Raw genomic sequence first — 21,275 nt, forward strand, 5'->3', positions numbered from 1 at the left:
CTAGATTTATTTCCTAACTAAATCTATCTCATAAAGAAGTCTAAACCTTTTGTGAATAATTTAAAATCAAACTTGAAAATAAATTCATAAAAAAAAGAAATATATTCATTCCTAACAAAGGAATAAAGACACTGAAGACAATCAGTTGAACAAAAACGGGCTGGTGAAATCTACAGTGTATTCCATGATGAGATTTTAGAGAGAGAGAAAAAGATGAAAGTAGATGCATTGTTGTATGGATTAAATTAGACAAGAGAGACAAGCTTTCAAGTTCATTTTTTTCCTGATCAATTCACAAAGAAAATTAATATAAAGTTTCTGTGGCTTTCATCTCACATTGACTAATTATGGTGAAGGATTTTTCCCTGACATCTTTGCTTTTAAAAAATCCAAACAAACCTTATTCTAATCATAAAGCAAAGACTTGATTTTCTGAGTATTTTATGATATTTTAGTATTGTGTTCTTAGAATTAAAGGGCTATGCTGGTTTGACTTGCTTTGTAGCAAGGAACTAGAAAGTCTATGATGCAAATGGCACTTTTAATTCATTGGGCTGAGAATAAAAAGATATGAATGTAAGAACTTGGGAAAAGTGAATTTTTATTTTTAATATTTTATCAAGGAGGGGAATTATTGACTCCCTTTGAGAATCTGGTGAAGATACACAAATATATAAATGCATACAATTCTATGTAGTATTTCAGGAGGGATACAGACATCTCGAAGCTACAGTCTCCACCAATAGGTAATGAACTAAATCATTCCTAAAGGACTTTTGCATTCTATTTTTCTAAGATAGTTTGCAAACATTTCCCCCCTAATTTATTCTTTTATCTGGGAAAAACATTTTTTAAATGATGTAAGTAAAAGCCTAGTTCTACTACTTTCTCTCCCCACTTTTTTGCATTTGTCCACTGAAGACAAGATTCTTCTTATTCAACTATCATTCTTGGACCAAAGAATATCCTAATGTAATTATTGTTTAAATATTCATGTCTTGGGTAATTTGCTGTTATATCAGCTGATTTGCTTATACATAAGGTCAAAAACTTGAGGTAATTTATCATAAAGTAATCATTTATGTTTTCTTTACTAAGGTTCACTGAATCTTTTAACCTACATTGATTACTATAAAATTAATTGTCCATAATTGAACATTGCTCAATTAGCCTTTTAAAATTTACACAATAAAAAAATGAAGATACACATAAGTCAGAACACATAAATTATCATAAACAAAGAACATTTGGCAGTTTTTATTAGAAAATGGTATCTTAATCATATTCCTCTAGATTATTTAAGCTATTTGTTACATTAAAACTATTTATATATAACCTAATAAAATTTATAGTACATATGTTCAATAGAAGAAAACAATTAATATATTAGAAACATTTCACTCTGAGAACACAGCACAATGAAATTTCTGACTTAGATGTTATTTTTGTCTATAATTATATATATATATATATATATATATATATATATATATATATACCATAAAATATCATCTTTTAATATTATAAAATTTGAAGTACAAAGTCTAAGAGAAGTATATTAGGACAAAGTATATTTTGCTTTCATGTTTTATTTTTTATACATTTGCTTAACCCAAATTGGTTTATATAGGCTTTTCCCATAAACTGCAATTCTAAATACTATTTTTCATGACAAATCAGCAGGAGTACATTTTATTAGTCAAATATGCTATAGTTTACCATGCACAGTTGACCTATCTTGAAAGTAATTTAGGGGAACAATCGCATTATATGATTTCTAGCATTCATGAGACCATTTTTTAAATTACCCATTCATTTATACATTCAAGTATTTGTGAACTACTACTGTTCTGTGCCAAATGATGTTCTAGGCCCCAGTTATGTATTAATAAACCAAAATGAAAAGAACTTTAGCTCTTAGAGGTTTTTGAAGAGATGATAGAGGAGAGAAGAGGAAACAAACACACATGCAAAATAATGATAAGCACTATCAAGAACAGTACAGCTTTACTTATAAGTTAAACAAATCCACTGACTGAACATCAGGGAGCCTGAAAACTAATTTTTAAATTAAAGTAATGTTTACTCCTGGTAATAGGTAAAATATTTTTTTTGAATCATGGTAAATGTCGTCACCACCCATAACTCCATATCATTATTCAAAGTGTAACTAGAGGGACTAGATCCTTCAGTGACCTCCCATGGGTCCCTCAGCTGTAGCCCTCAGCAGCGCTAACCCAGGCCTGCCTCCAGCATTGACATGCTCTGTGTTTCTCCAAACTCACTCTATTACAACCACATTCACCATTTTTGTTGTTGCTTTGCAAACATATAAAGCTCATTTTCTTCCTCAGGACTTTACATGCATATTTTTTCACCTTGAATCCACCCCTTTATCCACCACCCCCAGCTCTCAATATACTTTCAAACCAGAGCTACTTTGTAAATGTGGATTCTACATGGAAGCAGATTCTGGATGAGGTCCCCTGCTCTCACTTTCCCAGTATCTTTACCTGTCCTTTTAGAACTCAACACAATGTAAGGAATTATATAATTGCATATACTCTTTGTGTATTATCTATCTCTGTCTTTCATTAGCCTCAAGTCTCCTTGGGGTAAAGTAAGGGGGCACAGGGGTAACTTGCTTTCCTTTGCCAATGAATTTTTGTGTCTTGCACACTGCCTGACACAAATAAGCATTTAGAAAATTGTTTCTGAGAGAAAGAATGGATTTCCATAAAATGTCTTCAGTTTACAACACATGGTTTCATGCAACTCATGGCGAAGTGGGTTTTGGTGGGAACTGGTAATAGCCTTTAAATCATGTGACTCAGCAAATGAGTCTAGTTGAATCTTGTGTTTCTCAGTCTGCATCACACACGGGTCCAGTCCCAAGCTCTGCTGGAAGTACTGCTTGCCTGTAGGCTCATGGTCCCAATGACAGATGGTTTTTAATCTTTGCTATTTGGCGTCCAGAATGGGAATATATTTCTAACTCATGTATTCTTTCCAACATGTAGGAAATGACTCTGGTTGGCTGTGCTTTCTGAGTAATCAAATACTTTTTGGGACCCGTAGCCCTGGGTTAAAGGCTTTAAATGTTCCCTGGCAGGAAAAACCACTTTATGCTTGGAATAATTGTTGAAAAAGGATCCAATTGTGAAAAGCTACAATGTTTAAAACATGAAATAATTTTAGGATGTTATAATTTGATCATCTCAAGCCCAATACTCTGAAGAACATACACACAGACACAGACAGACAGACACACACACACACACACACACACACACACACACACACACAAGCACACAGTGTCAGTGATGTTTTGTACGCCTCTTGAAATGAGAAATTAGAATTCTCCATCAGAATAGGAAGAATCCTTCAGTGCCTAGCACATCCTTAATTTCCATATGGCACATCAATTTGTAGTAATATTCTATTTCTTTATTTGTCTCCCTAACTCTTTTTTCAGATGTAAGAAACTACTTTTCTCTTTTTTATCTCTAATATCTGACCAAAAAAGAAAAAGAAAAAGAAAAAGAGGTCAATATAGATAAATCAATTAATATTCAGTGACTGGGTCACAGATAATAAATAATCACTTATGGAAACTACAAGGCAAAATGGAGCTCAGAAGCCACTCTGGGAACAAACTTCTCTTAGGCAATACCTATTTCTTTAAACCAACAACTAAGGTTTTCCCAACCTAGTAATCCCTCCGATTTTTCTACATGGATTTAAGCCATAAGGATTCTGTTCTATCAATTTGCAAATAGCACTCCTCATAACTGCAGAAAAAAACTATAAAATTCTATTCAGAATATAATGAAAGGTGCAGGAGATTGTGTGTGTATTTATCTTGTAGGAAAAACTTGAGTCCTACAGGGCGTTGCTATGTTAGCTCCCTCCAGAGAATTGAAACTGAAACTGTAAAGAGAGCGGAATGGTCTGATTAGGATAAGAGCTACTGTAATATGCAGTCTCCAGTCTTAAATAGGACTACAAGATTCAGCTGATAACATAAATCTCCCTCCTTGTGTTTCTACATTTGTGAATGAATTATGCCACCATACATAGAGTTTGGGGATTTCATATTCTAAAATCATTATTTAAAAACCTAACAAAGTAGATTTCTCTATATAAGAAAGTAGATAAATGCATTAAGGAGTGCATTAAATAAAACAATAAAAGGAAGAAGGAAAGAAAACAATGGAAAATAAAGGAGAGATGGAGAGATGAGAAAAGAACAGAAGAAGCAAGGAAGGAAGGGAACTATTAAAATATTAAGATAGAACCCCTCTGCAAGTCAGATGCATTTGTAGGTGCTATATTTCAATGTCCTTACTAGGTAAATAGCAATATCTTTCCTTTTTATTAGCACTGTGGCACTGCTGTTGCTTACAAAGAGATTCACAAGTCAAAATAGACTCAGTTAGCTTTTCAATAATTGTAAAAGGTGGGAGAACCCCACCAGAGAAGGATAGCACTTCAGTATACTAACAAGGAGTCTTGTTAGCAAAACAAAGTGTGAATTGCTTAGAGATAATTCCCCCAGTGGGTAATTCCACCAGGCACTGCTGTGGCAGTGCATGCTGTTTCTGCTCTGCAGACCCATGCCGTTGGACAGGATATGTCAGAAGAAATGTGAAAAACTCGCTTTTTCGGAACATTTATCCTTCTGGATTTTTCTTTATGTCAGCATGATTCGCGTGTATTGATTCTTAGCCTGGAGCACCTAGCACAACCAGGAATTAAGGAGGCTAGAGCAGGATGTGAATAATGAATGGGCTGCATACATAATCAGAACTCTCTATGCCCAGTTAGTAGTAAAAGCAAGTGCAGAATTGCAGGCCAGCATTGTGATGGATTATTTCCTTTATTCTCTCAAGGGAGAACAGGAAAACGAGAACAAGCAAGGACTTGAGTGACAAACACCTGGATTCAGATCGAGAGACTGTCCATTTGCCTATTGCTTCATTCCTGGAAATTGTGCTGCAACTGTCTGATTAAGGTATTTGGATAAAACAGAAACTTGAGTAGTTTTTCTTGATGATCATCTTCCCCCAGCCCCATCCTTATACATATTTTGTGACATATGGTGGTGGTAGGGCATTTGTACAGAAGATTAGAGGTTTGTATCTCTTAATTTTAAACTGATTTGATGATATTAAAAGTAAACATATTTTGTAATTATTATTAGTATTAATACCCTTGAAGTGCTAGTTTAGTTGAAGGGGCACTGATTATTTATATAACATTTTTGCTTTCTCCTACTTTCACTTTATACTTCATCACATCCCAAGATGTTATGGATCATTATCTGTAGATGATCTTGAGCAGCCTTGCATTCTATAAGAATATGCCATGACATCTGCCTCTGTGCTTTTGTGCCCTGTTGTAAGGATGATATTTGGGTAGGGGGTGAGAGAGGAGGCAGAATTTGTCTCAGGCTGATGTTTCTTTGTGCCATTCTCATTCTCATTCTCATATATGCTTAATTGAACAATGAAGTACATATATCATATTGCACTATTACATATGTTAGAGTACATAATTGGGGTTGTAAAGTATTTGCTTGAATGTCTTAATTAATGAATTCCATCTAATTCAATTATCATTCTTAGACTCTTCATTAACCAATCAAGTTGCTTCTTTGATCTAAGTCATTTCTAAAATACATTCACTAGACATAAAAACTGTTCTATCAAGTAAATTTGAGGTGATTAAATTATCTCACAAATCATTATTTGAAGTCCAGTGTTACTGACATTTTAGATTTCAAAAGAATTGTCTTTCGCATTATTCTCATTGTATACAGGAGAAATAATATTATAGTATGAGACTGTCTTGAAGACTTTATTTCTCTATTTGCATCTTAGTGTTTTTCCCCCCTGCAGGAAATTGGATACAATAAGTCTCCAATACTAAAATCATTTAGAAATAAACCAACTATCCACCTATAAATTCACCAACGTATTAAATAAATCTGTCCAGTAGGTTTTTGTTACATTACAAGATCTTCATTTTTGGGGAATGAACTATTTCAATACTAGAAGTTTCTCCTATTTCTCATTCAGTTTGATACTACAGAATCGAATCACATTTGTTATTTATAAACATGCTTTATATTTATTTTTATAAATTTTACATATATTATTAAAATAAACAAAGTGGTATGAAAATGCATATAACCAGAATCAAAAGCATTTTAGTTTCCTGGGAAATAATTGTCACAGTAATAATGGTTATTTCAATAATTCTATAATGAAAAGCATGTGTTGATGCTCTGGCAGTGTGGTCCTTACTGTACAGCTTTTAAAATGTTTCCACTTTATTCTCTTCTATTTTGATGGCTTCTAAAAACAATTTATTCTTCTATTCTGCAAATATTTTAAGGAGCATCTCAATATAGCCTGAAGTGAGCCTATGTAAATATATATTTATGGGCACTATGCCAGACTTGCTTAATCAGAATCTTTTGGAATGGATTCCAGAACTCCGAGGGCTCTTGGGCTGCCAGAGGGATGTCCGACTGCCAGCTTAGGCCTGATACCCCAGGGAGTAGGTATAAGCCAGCAGGTGGACATCCCCCGACGAGTCCCAGACTGCAAGAGGGTGCAAGCCAGACTGAGGGATCCCCTTAAGCACACGAATTTTCATGCACCAGGCCTCTAGTAAATATATAATTGATATAAAACATAAAATATTGAAATTAAATTAAATTTATATTTTTTCCAACTGGTATGACTCAGTGGTTGAACATTGACCTATAAATTAGGATGTCACAATTTGATTCCTGATCAGGGCACATGCCAGGATTTTGAGCTGGATCCCCAGTATGGGACATGCAGAAGTCAATCAATGATGCTCATCATTAATCTTTCTATTTCTCTCCCTCTCCCTTTCTCTCTGAAATCAATAAACTATATTATAAATAATTAAATTTATTTTTTTTCTTATATATTTTTAATTCTCAGGAATAATTTTAGACTACATTATTTCTGTTTTCATGCTAAATATTTTGAAATTAAAATTAAGTATATGTATGTCAACAATAATAATATCTATCAATTTAAAAGTTTCCAAGGTTGTCAAGTAATATAAATTATTTCTACCATAGTAAAAGTTATTAAATTTATAGTTTGTACAATTAATTTTTATTTTCAAATTTGAATCTTTAGTTTTACAAAGCTTTCTATGTAACATCATTCTTTGCACATTAAATATATCTAAGAAGCACTACTTCTTTTAAAAATATATATGTATTTTTATTTATTTCAGTGGGAAAAGGAGAGGGAGAGTTAGAAACATCAATGATAAGAGATAACCACTGATCAGTTGCCTCCTGCATTCTCCCTACTGGGGATAGATCCAGCAAACTAGGCATGTGCCCTGACTGGGAATCAAACCATGATCTCCTTGTTCATGGATCTATGCTCAATCACTGAACCACAATTGGTGGAAAAGCACCATTTATTTAAGAGCTAGAACATGAAGGACAAAGTAGTCTCAAATATATTTTTTTTAATACTGTAACCGTGCAGTATTAAACTAGCTGTTAAATAAAGTAGATGCTCACTAATGGTTATGTTCACAATTCAAAGCAATAGATATATTCAATTATCCTACCTAATAAGATAGTATTATGCAAATTGACTGTCACTCCAACACAAGATGGCCACCCCCATGTGGTCAAAAATGGCTGCCTCCATGTGGACACAAGATGGCTGCCATAAAATGGCAGGGAGGAGAGGGCAGTTGTGGGCAATCAGGCCAGCAGAGGAGAGCAGATGGGGGTGACCAGGACTGCAAGGAAGGACAATTGGGGGTGGGGGGAGGAGAACTAGACCTGCAGGGGAGGGCAGTTGGGGGTGACCAGGATTGTAGGGGAGGGCAGTTGGGGGGGACCAACCCTGCAGGGGGGGCATAGTTAAGGGTGATAAGGCTGGCAGAGGAGTGCAATTGGGGGGTGGGGGGGAGACAAGGCCTTCAGGGGATGACAGTTAGGGGTGACCAGGCCAACAGGGAAGTGCAGTTAGGGTCAATTGGACTGGCAAGGGAGCAGTTAGGCATCGATTAGGCTGGTAGGGGAGTGGTTAAGGGGTGATCAGGTTCGCAGGCAGAAGCAGTTAGGGCAATTAGTCAGGCAGGCAGGGAGACAGCCTGTAGTCCTGGATTATGAAAGGGATGTCTGACTGCTCATTTAGGCCCAATCCCACCAGCAGTTTTGGATTGTGAGAGGGATGTCCCAAATTGGAGAGGGTACAGGCTGGGCTGAGGGACACCACCCACCCCCATGCACAAATTTTGTACACCAGGCCTCTAGATATAAAATAAATGAATACATATAAGTTATACATCTATTGAGAAAGCATATGAATGGAGGAAATGTTTAAACAGAAACAATGAGCTACTCTAAGTTATTTAATCCATCACTCAAGTCTTTATCCAACTTTGTTTTCTAAATAACTCTACCTTGCCCTACCTGGTTTAACTCAGTGGATAGAGCATTGGCCTATGGGCTGAAGGGTCTCAGGTTTGATTCCAGTCAAGGGCACATGCCTGGGTTACTGGCTTGATCCCTAGTGGGGGGTGTGCAGGAGGTAGCCAATCAATGATTCTCTCTCATCATTGCTGTTTCTATCTCTCTCTCCCTCTTTCTTCCTCTCTGAAATCAATAAAAATATTTTAAACTAAAAATAAAAAATAAAAAATTCTACCCTCTATATATTTTTTAAAGTTTAACAGAGTGTTTCAGTATACTAAATTTACCAAATTGCATTTACCTATACAATTTTTCCTCTAATTTATCATATATTTATTAAATACCTATTGTGTATTAAGCACCATGCCACATTTGTTACTTTTACTACAGAAATTAGACTACAAAGAACAGTTTGTTCTATTTGAAATTTAGTATTTTACATTTTACCATTTCTCTTTATTTTTGTTCATTAAATTTGGATGGTTTGAGAGAACAGGAAGCATCTGTGCCTGGAGATGGATGAATAGGAGTATGAATAACTCAGGGAGTCTGCCCAAATAAGGACACTCTGTCTTATTTCTCCTCTAGACTTTGGATTTCAAGGTGGTCTAGTGGCCCTAAGTAGAGACCCCTATAGTCCCATTTAACATAAAGAACAAGAGCTATACGTGGAAATGCAAGCAGAACTATTTCCTCAATCTAAAATCTTCTATTCAAAGAAAAATGAATAATTTCAAAATAAAGGCCGATAATATATAGCATCTCCTGATATACTATATAGCATCTCCTTATTTGATATAAGACACGCTAGTAGGCTAATCTGCAAAATAAAAAGCAAGAGTTATAAAGCCATTCTGGGAGAAGTGTCCACAGTTCCTTATCAAATCTAATTTTCAGTAAAATAGATTATCTAAAAGAAAAGTTTTCAAAAGTTCTACTGCTTAGGTTGAGGCACAGAAGTCATTTTGTAATTTCTTAAAATCCCTCTTTATCCTGGAAATTGCACTGAGGGGGGAAATGTGTTTATCCTTTCTATTGAAGACAGTGTCAAAAGGGATTTTTAAATATAAAGCATCCCTCTTTCCCATTTCATTCTCAAGAAACAAGAGCAAAAGATAACATGGATGTTGACAGCATTCAAATGAGAGTCTTAGGACAGAAATGATCAATGTTATGCTGAATTATATACTTTCAGCTTTCAAAACTACTATGAAAACCTGGGCTTAGTAAGACTACAGTAGTATCACCACCCAACTTTGTGTGAATTTCCCCAATACTTTTGTTTCCATTTAAAATGATACTTCAAAATTCCTGACCAAATCTATACCACCAGTTATATTCCCATATAAACTTTGACATTCCATACATTTAGGTTTTCAGTCAATGTCTTTATGTCCTACTCTCCCTTAGCCTTACAAACCTTGTTCATCAGGGAGCCTGATTTTAGACATTTATGTATTCAACAGTGATTTTATTAAGCATCTTCTATGCCAGTCATTCTTCCAAGCCCTCTGTTCAGGCCCCATTCTCATGAGGATTTCATTTTAGTGGGGAGACAAACTATTATCAAAGGACAAATACATAAATACTTACGCCCACTAAAATGTTGGTCATCCGAAAACTTTAATCATATTCTTATTTACCTTTTTCCTCCCAAGTTTTATGTAGTCAGTGATTCTACTCTTCATTTTAATCTCATTATTACTGTTGTCAACCATGCACTAAAATCAATCTGATCCACTTATTTTAACATTTTTAGGCTTTCCATCTTCTTAAATGGAAAGGACAGGGTATGCATACATTTACATATTAGAGAAAGCTGAATTGCCTCAGAAATCTAATCCATATAAGATATGCCTAAGTAATGATGTAGGGGTAGAAAGAAAGGCTATGCCATGACATTACAGTATCAAAAACTCACAACCTTCATAAGACAACTTTTTGAATCCTGAGATTTTTCTTTATTACATTTTGCAGTGACTGAATGCCCTGTTCTGGGACACATCAGAATAAACCTTTTGCTCTGTTGCTTTGCCTCTCCAACAAAGTAATTTTGGTATGGATTAAGTTGGACTAGCCATTTCTAAACTCAATAAGGTCTATATGTATCTAGTCAATATAAAAAAGCAATAATTGTGGCAATAGGAAGAAAATTATTTAATTGAAAATACTGAGTATAAAGCACAAAATGGATGATAAGAAATAATACATAGCAACTAAATTTTTATTTAATGATGATTTACAACTTAATGCTGATTTATTTATTTTTAAATATATTTTATTGATTTTTTTTACAGAGAGGAAGGGAGAGGGATAGAGAGCTAGAAACATCTATGAGAGAGATACATAGACCAGCTGCCTCCCGCACACCCCCCACTGGGGATGTGCCTGCAACCAAGGTACATGCCCTTGACCACAACCAAGGTACATGGCCTTGACCGAAATTGAACCTGGGACCTCTGAGTTTGCAGACCGACTCTCTATCCACTGAGCCAAACCAGTTTCAGCTATTTTTTGAGTGTATCTTTTGCCAATTGTTAGGCCTTTAAAAGATTCTTCACTTGTCATACATTTACCTCTTAAGTTATATGTTCAATATATGTGTAGCTAAACATATATTGAACATATATTCAGAGAAATATTAAGGTTCATGTGAAAATGAGGAGTTAATTTAATCCTATACAGAAACATAGCCAAAGTAGGAAATGGGTAAATAGATGAAAAAAAAAAAAAACATTAAAAAAAACACACAGTAATTATGTGAAGCAACAAAGGGATATATTGAAGGACAGAACATTGTTTCTGGTGCTATGTAATGGACTCTGGAAAACTATATTTTCCTAAATTTTCCTAACATAGTAAAATGCACATTGAACTACCTGAAATATAGTCTAAACTCACTGTCTGCATTTAGAGGAATCACTGGTTATTAACCCACTTCATATCAACAACTCTGATGGAATGAGATAAGGCCCTCAAACAACTCCCATTTATAAATATTCCTAAATATATAGATCAACACCAGATAAACCTGAAAATAACCAAGGATCAGAAAAGAACTCAAAGGCAGAGGAGAAAGACTCAGAGTTGTGTCATGACTAAAGTGGGAGAAGCCAGTCCCTTCTCAAGTCTCTTGTGGCTAAAAAACTTGGGTCCAATAAGGTTAGAGTTCTGGAACTGAAATTCTCACATAAATTCAAGATCCTGGAGAAGCCATTTCTTCCTTAATGAAGCAGCAAGAAAATTGCGCTCACTGGTTTATGGAAGGGACTAGAGTTTGTCTTCCTAGGAATATAGGTAAAATGAAAAAAAAAAATAGCTCTAGACAAATCAAAACACTAAACCTTGGTATGTACCAGTGTGAGGCTTAAATTTATATTATTCACAGGACATGAATTTCCCCAAATATAATTTATGGAAACCTACCGTTCTTATAGGAACACTTATTAGCTAGAGCACACAGGACCCTTGAAGGGAAACAAAACAAAACACACACAGACACATATTAAAAAAAAAAAAAAATCAACAACACACAAACCTGAAATGAGTTTTCAATTAAATAATGATAAATTATTGTGTGAGAATTATCCAGCATAATGAAAAATAAGCAAGCACTAAAAGCAGGAGAACTAAAATCCTAAATATTTGAGATAGTTTAACCATATGGAAAAAGCATAATTAACCACTTTAATTATTAAGAAAAAAAAGAAGAAATAAAAACCAACAATAGGACATAATGGAAACAAATTAACAGATACAGTATATAAATTTAAATTTTTAATGAAAATTTTCAGGAGGAAAAGAGAATAGCCTTAGAAAATATTAATGGAATGTGAATTATATTATATCTGTAGACATTTTCTAGAATGAGAAGATTGTTAAGAGATGGGGAAAAATGAGTAATTACAAAAATGTCTACTAAGAATTCTAGATGGATGGAATTAAAAGTTAATAACTGAGAATTTTCCATACCCAAAGGTGCGGGTACCATATAGAAAATCATTCCTAGCCACAAACCAGCCAAATAAAACAAACTGAGAGACATTGTAACAAAGCCACCAAACTCCAAAAACAATGCCAAGATCTTAAAATCAGAGAGAACAGACAATATAAAGAAACAAGGAAAAAGGTAAGATTTTTGTCACCTAAAATAACAAGATAGCAAGTGGAAAAAAACAAATTCAGGTGTTGAAGTAAAATAACTAGCAAACTCAAGTTCCATACTTATATAAAGTATTCAAATAATTATTCAATAATAATTCTGGGTATGTTTATTTTATTAGATATCTGAGTTCAAACTTAGGTTTAAAATAGAAAAAATCAAGAATTAATAGGAAGATAGAGCAACAAAACTAAATTTATTTAAGGTTGCAATATAACCTTGTGAGACAAGAATAAAGAATTTTGAGTTGTTAAAATGAGGGGGAAAAAAGAAGTGCAAATGTGTACTTAAAGTAAATATATACAAGAAACATTGTAAACTAAGGACCAAAAACAGAGAAATGTTTAAATTAAAGAAAAAAAGTAATGGCAGTGATGAAGGAGATGATGTAATGTTCTGAAGAGAAAGTAGAAATCTACTCTTGAAAAAAAATTTAAAGATAATTATTTTTGTGAAAAAGTATAAACAATTCTGCCAGATGATGGAGAAATACATTTAAAAATATGTCCTAGCTCTCACCTACAGGGTGGGGCGAAAGTAGACTTATAGTTGTGAGTAGACAAAACACAGTTTATTCTTTGATCACTTTTTATTGCTTATTGTATTACCAGAGGCTCATGCACACATTTGTGCATTCCTGGGGGTCCCTAGTCCAGCCTGTGCCCTCTCAGAGTCCAGGGAGCAGGCCCAAGCTGTCAGTTGGACATCCCTAGCACTGCCACAGAGGTGGGAGAGGCTCCCGCCACTGCTGCTGTGCTCACTAGCCATGAGCCTGCCTTCTGGCTGAGCAGCATTCCCCCTGTGGGAGTGCACTGACCACCAGGGGGCAGCTTTTGCATTGAGAGTCTGCCCCATGGTGGTCAGTGCATGTCATAGTGACTGGTCGACCAGTCACTTTCTGCCCTCTGGTGGTCAGTGCACATCAGAGGGAGTGGTTGAGTGGCCTTAGCAAATCATTAGCATATTATGCTTTGATTGGTAGACCAGATGGTTGTATGACTGGACACAGCATATTAGGTTTTTATTATATAGGATTTCCATGAAAACAACTGTAAAGCTACTTTTACCCCACCTTGTACTTATAGATAAGTATTGAGACTGTACTTAGAAGGCTTAGAGTGTTAAATAGGAAGGTTTTCTGAAATATGATCACAACATCACAACTATCTAATTCATAAATTATTTTAGTATTTTCTTATTACACTTTTTTTTATTGATTTTTTTACAGAGAGGAAGAGAGAGGGATAGAGAGTTAGAAACATCGATGAGAGAGAGTCGTCAATCAGGTGCCTCTTGCACACCCCCTACTGGGGATGTGCACGCAACCAAGGTACATGCCCTTGACCGGGAATCAAACCTGGGACCTTTCAGTCCGCAGGCCAACGCTCTATCCACTGAGCCAAACCGGTTCAGCTCCTTATTACACTTTGAATAAGAAACATTCTGGGGGAAAAGTCTTTTAGAACAAAATATATATAAGTCCAAAGTAGCTCCCAGTCAAGATGGCAACTGCCTGTAGAGCATGACCAGATTAATCCTTTTGGTTTAGTGGTTGTTTGATGTTATACAAAAAGAAAAATGAACATCTGATAGCATCCAAGAAAGCATTCCTCTAGGGTAGAATAGTCTTCCTACTCTATGTTCTTTAGTACTTTTAATTCTAAAAATATTGGAGGTTTTTATCCATGCGTTTTTACTTCTGAGTATAAATGTAACGAAATTCTGTTTTATAAACAGAATTCGGGTAATTCTGATCTCATAAAATTTATGACTAGAATAAGATTTTATAAATTGATTTAAGGACAGCATGCTTCAAGTTTATTTTGGATGCAAAATGATCTTCCATTGAAATCAACAACGGAGATCATTTCAAAAAGTATTCATACAATAAAAATTCTCTATAGTTAGAAAATTCACATTTATCTATTTTTATTTAGCAGCAACCTTTCCCTTTTCTTTATAAAAACTTTATAGGAGAAAGAAAATTTAAAAATAAAACAAAAGGAAGAAAATATTATCTGTAACTTTAAAAATTGTATTCAATTTTGCCTGCTCTTCACTTAGCATGGTATCTAATACTTACCAGACATTTTTGGTTCTGTTATATTGTGGGCAGGCAGAATAGTGTTTTCCCACCAGTTTCTTATATATAGGCAAGAGCGTTCAACCCCAAAATCCAAGTTTCTGTTTTTCTCCTGAAATAAATATCTCTGGTAAATAGGAAGGATGATGTGTGTGTGCGTGTGTGTGTGTGTGTGTGTGTGTGTGTGTGTATGACCATATATAAAAAATAATCTTTGTCATCATCATTAAGTTGAAATTATATTGCTTTACGTCATTGTTTACAGTTTCTTTCTATATATCTCCAGTATACTACTTAGTTTTAGATCTCTGATGCCTTAAGATGTATAACAGTTGAAATAAATCTATTATTTCCCCAAAAAATGTTTTTAGTTGGTAGTTTTTCTTCTTTATTTAATGAAATAATTTATTTCTTTCATGGTTATAGCAATTTTTTGCAAAGTTTTAGCTAACCTAATACAGTGACTGAAAATTGCCTATGCCTAATATTTATTCAGAAAGTAAAAGATACATTTTAACAATTATAACTATAGAGTAAAAGGTTATTTGGTTTTGTATTCTAACCATTCCTATTTATATATAATGAAATACATATTTCTTTTAGCAGGAGAAAAATTATTCTTCCATATTTAAAAAACCTTGTCACTCATACCTTGAAACTACATTTTTTTTTTTGCTTTTATGGAATATATATTATCCATTTTCCACATGGACACTGAAATTTAGTTCGTGAAATGGCATATATATCTGTTTATATGTTTCTCTGTAATAGGATTTTAGACTGTGATAGGTAGTTTTCCATATATACATGAAGGATTATATACATATATTTTTTATTTCCTAAAATGCCATCAGTATTTTCAGTCTCTGGATATAAAAACTGCCTCAGTGTTTCTGATGTGTCTTATTAAAATATAATCACAATGAAGAATGGAGAAATACTTAAATTTTATGAAGCATGACCATGAAATAACAAAAGTCTTTTTTTTAAAAAAAGGTCATACACTGAAACTTATGTCCAAATGAATGTTGTCCTTCACCGTGTTCACCTTGGAGTTTAGAAATGCTGCTATTGTTCAAAATATTTTCTAACATATTTTGGTGAACTGTTTTCAGAGCCAATTTATACTTCAGAAAGCATTTCTCAGCAATGGGAAGACATTGCATTATTATGAGTAGTAAATATATGGAGGTAGCGTGTGTGAGACATTGCTTTTAATGAGTTTATGTTTCAAACAAAATAGGCATCCATTAAGTATACTTTTATTTTATATAGAACTTTTTCCCTTGAAAATATATTTATCACAGAAAAGGAGGCCTTATAAGCATATGTGGGCTCATGAGCCACATGTAGCATAAAGGACCTTATCACAGAATATTACATTAGACTCTCAAGATTCTTTAAAAACAAAACAGGAAACAGCAATGATTCAGGCTGGACCAATGAATCTAGGCTTACTGTTTGACTCACTTGTTATATCATTTACTTATGTCCTTAACTCAGTCAAGTATATAAGGTCCTTACTAAAACCCATAAAACCATACATGACATGCTCCTGTTAGTCTTTAAATCTCTTTCAGAAGATAGAAGAAGAGAAAATACTCTCTAATTTGTTTTATGAAACCAGAATTACCTGAATGCAAAAACTCGACAGAGACTTTTCAAATAAATTGCAGATCAGTGGGTCTTAATAACATAGAAGCAAAAATCCTCAACCAAGAGGCAGTCCATAAGTTATAAAGATGGTCTGCCTTTTGTCAGCTGTTCACTTTTTAAACCACTACTCACCATTTTGAGCCCTATTATATGTGGTCAGGAGGTCAGACTTGTGACCATCGCACATTTAGTCAGCCACTTATTAATTAAGTCATCCAACAAATATTTCTTGAACATGTATAATTTGTGAGTCATTATACCTTGTACTGGGGAATATAGCAGTGACCAAAATAGGCCAAATTTTTGCTCTTCTAGAACTTTTTCTGGGGAAACAGACAAAAAAGTTATACATGTGCCGAAACTTGTTTCAGTGGATAGAGCTTCAGCCTGCGGATTGAAAGGTCCCAGGTTCGATTCTGGTTAAGAGAATGTACCTTAGTTGTGGGTACATTCCTAGTAGGGAGTGGGTAGGAGGCAGCTGATGGATGTTTCTCTCTCGTCAATGTTTCTAACTTTCTATCTTTCTCCCTTCCTCTCTGTAAAAAATCAATAAAATATATAAAAAAAGAAGTCATACATGTAAAATATATAGCATCTCAGTGATATGCTAAGAAGGAAAGGAGAATTTAATGTGCACATGAAGGTTAAATTTACATAGGTTGTTCAGAGATGGCTCCATTGAAAAGGTGACTTTTGTAAAACCCTAAAGGATATAGAGGAGAGGCTCTTGATAATGTCTACTGGAAAAGAAGAGGTAGAAAGAGCAAGCAAACACATAACTAGGAGGCCAGTGAAGACTGAGACAAGCAAGTGCTTGGAGATAAAGTTGAAGAGTTAGGTAGAGAACAAATCATGCAGGGGCTTGAGGAAAATGGGGAGGAGTTTAGACTTTCTACTTAGTATAATGGAAAGCCACTGGAGGATTTTTAATGGGGAAAATGCCATACAATTATTGGATGTTATAAAAATTTATTCTAGTTTCTCTGGAGAAGATATATTTAGATGTCAAAAGTACACCCCTGGCTCAGTTTGTTGGAGCATTGTCCTGAAAACTAGAAGGTCATGGGTTCAATTTTTGGTCATGGCATATACCCAAAATGCACGTTTGATCCCACATTGGGGTGCATCCAGGAAGCAACTAACTGATCCATGTTTTTCTCTCACATTAATGATTCTCTCTCTCCTTCCCCCTTCATCTCTCTCTGAAATCAATTTAAAAAAAAAAGTACTGGCTGAGAGAAAATAGGAAGTTATTGCAGCAGTGAGGGGAGGAAGCTGTCAGAGGTTAGTAGCTTTGATTGGACTCAGATCAGTATAATCGTGAAAAGTAGAGAGACTTGAGATATATTCTGAAAGTAGAACCTATCTGACCTGAAGATGGATTAGTCATGGGAAAAAAGTGAGAAAAATTAATTAAGAGTGATCCTAAGTTTTGCCTTGAACAACTTAGTGAAGCCATTTACTGTGATGGGAAGATGCAAACAGGAATTAGTACAGGAGGAGAAACCAAGTTCTGTTTTCTCCAAAGTAAGTTTGAAATTCTCATTGGATTGCCAAGAGATGACAAATAGGCAGTTAGATAGAGGAGGCTGGTCCCCACTTTATTAAAAGTTGCTTAAATATTAGTGATATTGGTCATGCCACTTTATTATGTCTATCTTGAATAAGTGTAACTTTATAGAGTACCAGGGTTAATTTGACAGACAATTGATGTGGAGAGCCTGAGCCTCTTGGCCTATCCCCTAGGTTGGCAGTATTGGAGCAGTAATGCAAGCACCATGTCCTCACATGGCAACAGAGAAAGCAAGGTAGCTGAGAGGGTGTGTATAACAGAAAAGGACGTTTCTTTCTTTCTTTCTTTCTTTCTTTCTTCCTTTCTTTCTTTCTCCCTTCCTTTCTTTCTTTCTTTCTTTCTTTCTTTCTTTCTTTCTTTCTTTCTTTCTTTCTTTCTTTCTTTCTTTCTTTCTTTCTTTCTTTCCTTCCTTCCTTCCTTCCTTCCTTCCTTCCTTCCTTCCTTCCTTCCTTCCTTCCTTCCATTCCTTTCTTTCATTCTTTCTTTCAGTTGGTGCTCTCTTCTGATCAGGGGGCAAAATACTTTCCAGAAAATTACTAACAGACTTCTCTAATGTGTTCTTTTTTTTTTTTTTTTTTTTTTTTAAGTTGAGCTGAACATTTATTTTTGTGATAAAAGTTCTCTGGAGCTTGTAGATCTGCTGTAGATAAATTTAGCATAGAAAGACTGAGCATTTAGTTTCTGGTTAGTACTCCTTTCAACAGATTAATTAGAAAAAAATTTCCCAATTATAGTGTCTATTAATGTAATTATATATTTTTCCCAGATAAATTTAATAGGAGGTAGTTCTTTTATTTCCTAGAACATAAGTTTTTGTTGTCTAAAGTTTTACATATGTCTTCTTTTCTCCCAATTGACCCCCAGCCCCAATATGTTCTTGTCCAAAGCAGTATTAAATGCTTATCCCTATGCTATTACTTGCAAAATGAAAGGGTATTATCTAAATTTGATAAGTATGACTCATTTCTTATGGCTGAGATTCCATCATTAATGAAGAAGCTAGGATGTATTAAAAAGGTGACCATCCATGTCTGCCACAAGAAGCATTGGCTTATACTAGTAGACAGATTTAAAATCAGGACAGGAGGATGCCCCCAAAATTTCTCCACTCTCCACTCAACGTACTTTCACTATGCCTCTGTAATACCCATTGTATATGGACACTGGAAAAACAAAAATATATATATTCACCTGGTCTAGGTTATTAGCTACAAATTACTTACTTTTAGGAGTGAAAAAAAAACCATAACCCAATAGAGTCTTAGGTTACCAATAAAGAGGATTTTCTCTATGTCTCTCTCTCTCTCTTCTTTTTACTAACTTCATGTTTTCTAGGCAGCTGAGGGAAAATACAGCCTAGAATATCATAATCTTAAATAAATTTATTGTGAATTAAATTCATCAGGTCTGTATAATTGCCATTTAACATTTATAAGTCGTACCTTTATCATCTTCAAAACGCCTCAGGGTTTTCATCCTTGCTGTCCCTTCTGCCTGGCATTTCCTTCTTTTAGATCTTCACAGGGTCAACCGGATCTCTTCATTCAGGTCTCATCTTAAACGTAATTTTCTTATAGCTGCTTACCTTGTCCACTTTACTGGGCGCAGCCACACCTGTATCAAGTCACTCTGTTTTATGAGCATACTATATATTAATCACTGCTTTCATGTAAGAAGTTGTCACTGACTAAAAGTTGCATGTATTTTTGCTTAAACTTATTTATTAAGTCATCCCCACTCTTAATTTGCTTCTAGACTTCTGTTTTCTTTCCCAAGGGCTCCTAGCACCTATGTCGATATGTGCTATATAGTCGATAGTCAATATTTATATTAAGCATTCTTTTTTATGACATTTGTTAGAATTTTTCTGATTGGGAAATTAAATTACTTATAGAAATCATTCCTATATCGCTATTTTAGATTTAGCTGTCCTCCTTTATTTTAGGGAACTTTTTTCTTTTGAATCTATATTTTCTACTTCAAATTATAGAATGAATAAAACATATAACTATGCTTTTCTGGTCATAGTAGTTGGTCTAATGATAGGTAGTAAATGCAAGCCAACCCATTCATGAGGCATTTTTATATGGTTATAATGATTTCATGTGCACATATATTTTTATGTCTTCCACTGTCTCTTAATAATGGCTTACAGTATGTTTTTATAACTTTAAAATTAATCATTTGCCTATGAACCAAACACAAATAAAATTTTTCTTGTAAAAATATACTTATGTTTTTGGGCTTATGAGTCTAAAGGGTATAATTTGGAATCTGGACAGGAAATGTACCTAATATCACAAGGATTGTTTTAATTGGCTTCTCGGTTTGCCTGTCTACAAAAACACTGTTTTTATATTCCAATAACCTTATTCAAAAATAGTTACAATTATACAATATATACACCATTTGCCTATTAACTCTTTTAAGGAAGGAATGATTAAGTCATTTGAGATGCATTTGCTAAGTGGCAGGAATTGAATTAGATATTAGAGTTTTTCAGAGGAGTAAAATGTAGTCAGTACATTTGAGTGTTCCAACGTCTAGCTGAAAACTGTAGGTAGTGTGTGGGATGAAATAAACTAAAAAGGGGAACTAGAAGTGCCTAGGAAAAATGACACTGAGTGAGAGAAAAGAGATTCAGAAGCAGACATATCTGTGCTGGAAACTTAAAGAAGTCAGTAAGAAACATCAGCCTGAGAGTTTGGGGGATGGGGAGAAGGCTGGATAGACAGACCTGTGAAAGAATCAGAAATGAGACGAACAGAAACAATAGAAGGAAGAACTCAAAAAATTCATAGGAGAATGGAAGAAACTAAATTCCAGAAAACACATTTCTGAGTTTGTGCACCTGTAGTAGCAGGGTCATAGTGTTTGAACATGAGCTGTGTATGGGGACATGTTAGTTGGCCTGTGAATATGGCCATTCATTGTCCAGCTCTGTGAGGAGTGTTAGTAGGTATTAACTGTTTATTTACTGAGAATCTGCCATATGACAAGTGCTGCAACAGAAGCAAATAAAAGACAGAGAGAGGCCTCTGTCCTCAAAAAGGCCTTAATGTCTGATGAGAATATATGTAAAAAAAAACTATGTGACAAAATACATTTGCCACAACTCTCCCATTAGTGGAACATTTTTCCAATTTTCAAAACTAAGCTATGCAACCCACTGGCATTGACATCACGGCTATCTAGTGTACACTGTCCTTCCATTCCGTTACTTTGTTCTCTTTGCTCTATTATAGAGAAAACAATGTGAGTTGATATTTAAGTACAAATTCTTATCTGTGTCTGCCATATCACACTGTATTGT

The 21,275-nt window shown here is 34.6% G+C and overlaps 1 protein-coding gene across 4 annotated transcripts in view; it reads left to right on the forward strand.

The window, feature by feature from the left end:
* Positions 1 to 21,275, forward strand: part of SYT1 (synaptotagmin 1) — a 522,786-nt gene that overhangs the window by 104,185 nt on the left and 397,326 nt on the right. For 2 of the 4 annotated variants that reach the window (XM_036456675.2, XM_036456670.2), the window contains exon 2: positions 4,893 to 5,014. The gene's annotated coding sequence lies outside the window, so the exon portion shown is untranslated. Of the gene's footprint in view, positions 1 to 4,881; positions 5,015 to 13,054; positions 13,058 to 21,275 lie in introns of those variants that run through there. The other 2 variants (XM_045588281.1, XM_036456669.1) reach the window with 2 other exon arrangements.

Source organism: Pipistrellus kuhlii, unplaced genomic scaffold, assembly GCF_014108245.1.
Source record: "Pipistrellus kuhlii isolate mPipKuh1 unplaced genomic scaffold, mPipKuh1.p scaffold_m20_p_3, whole genome shotgun sequence".
NCBI classification, from domain to species: Eukaryota; Metazoa; Chordata; class Mammalia; order Chiroptera; family Vespertilionidae; genus Pipistrellus; species Pipistrellus kuhlii.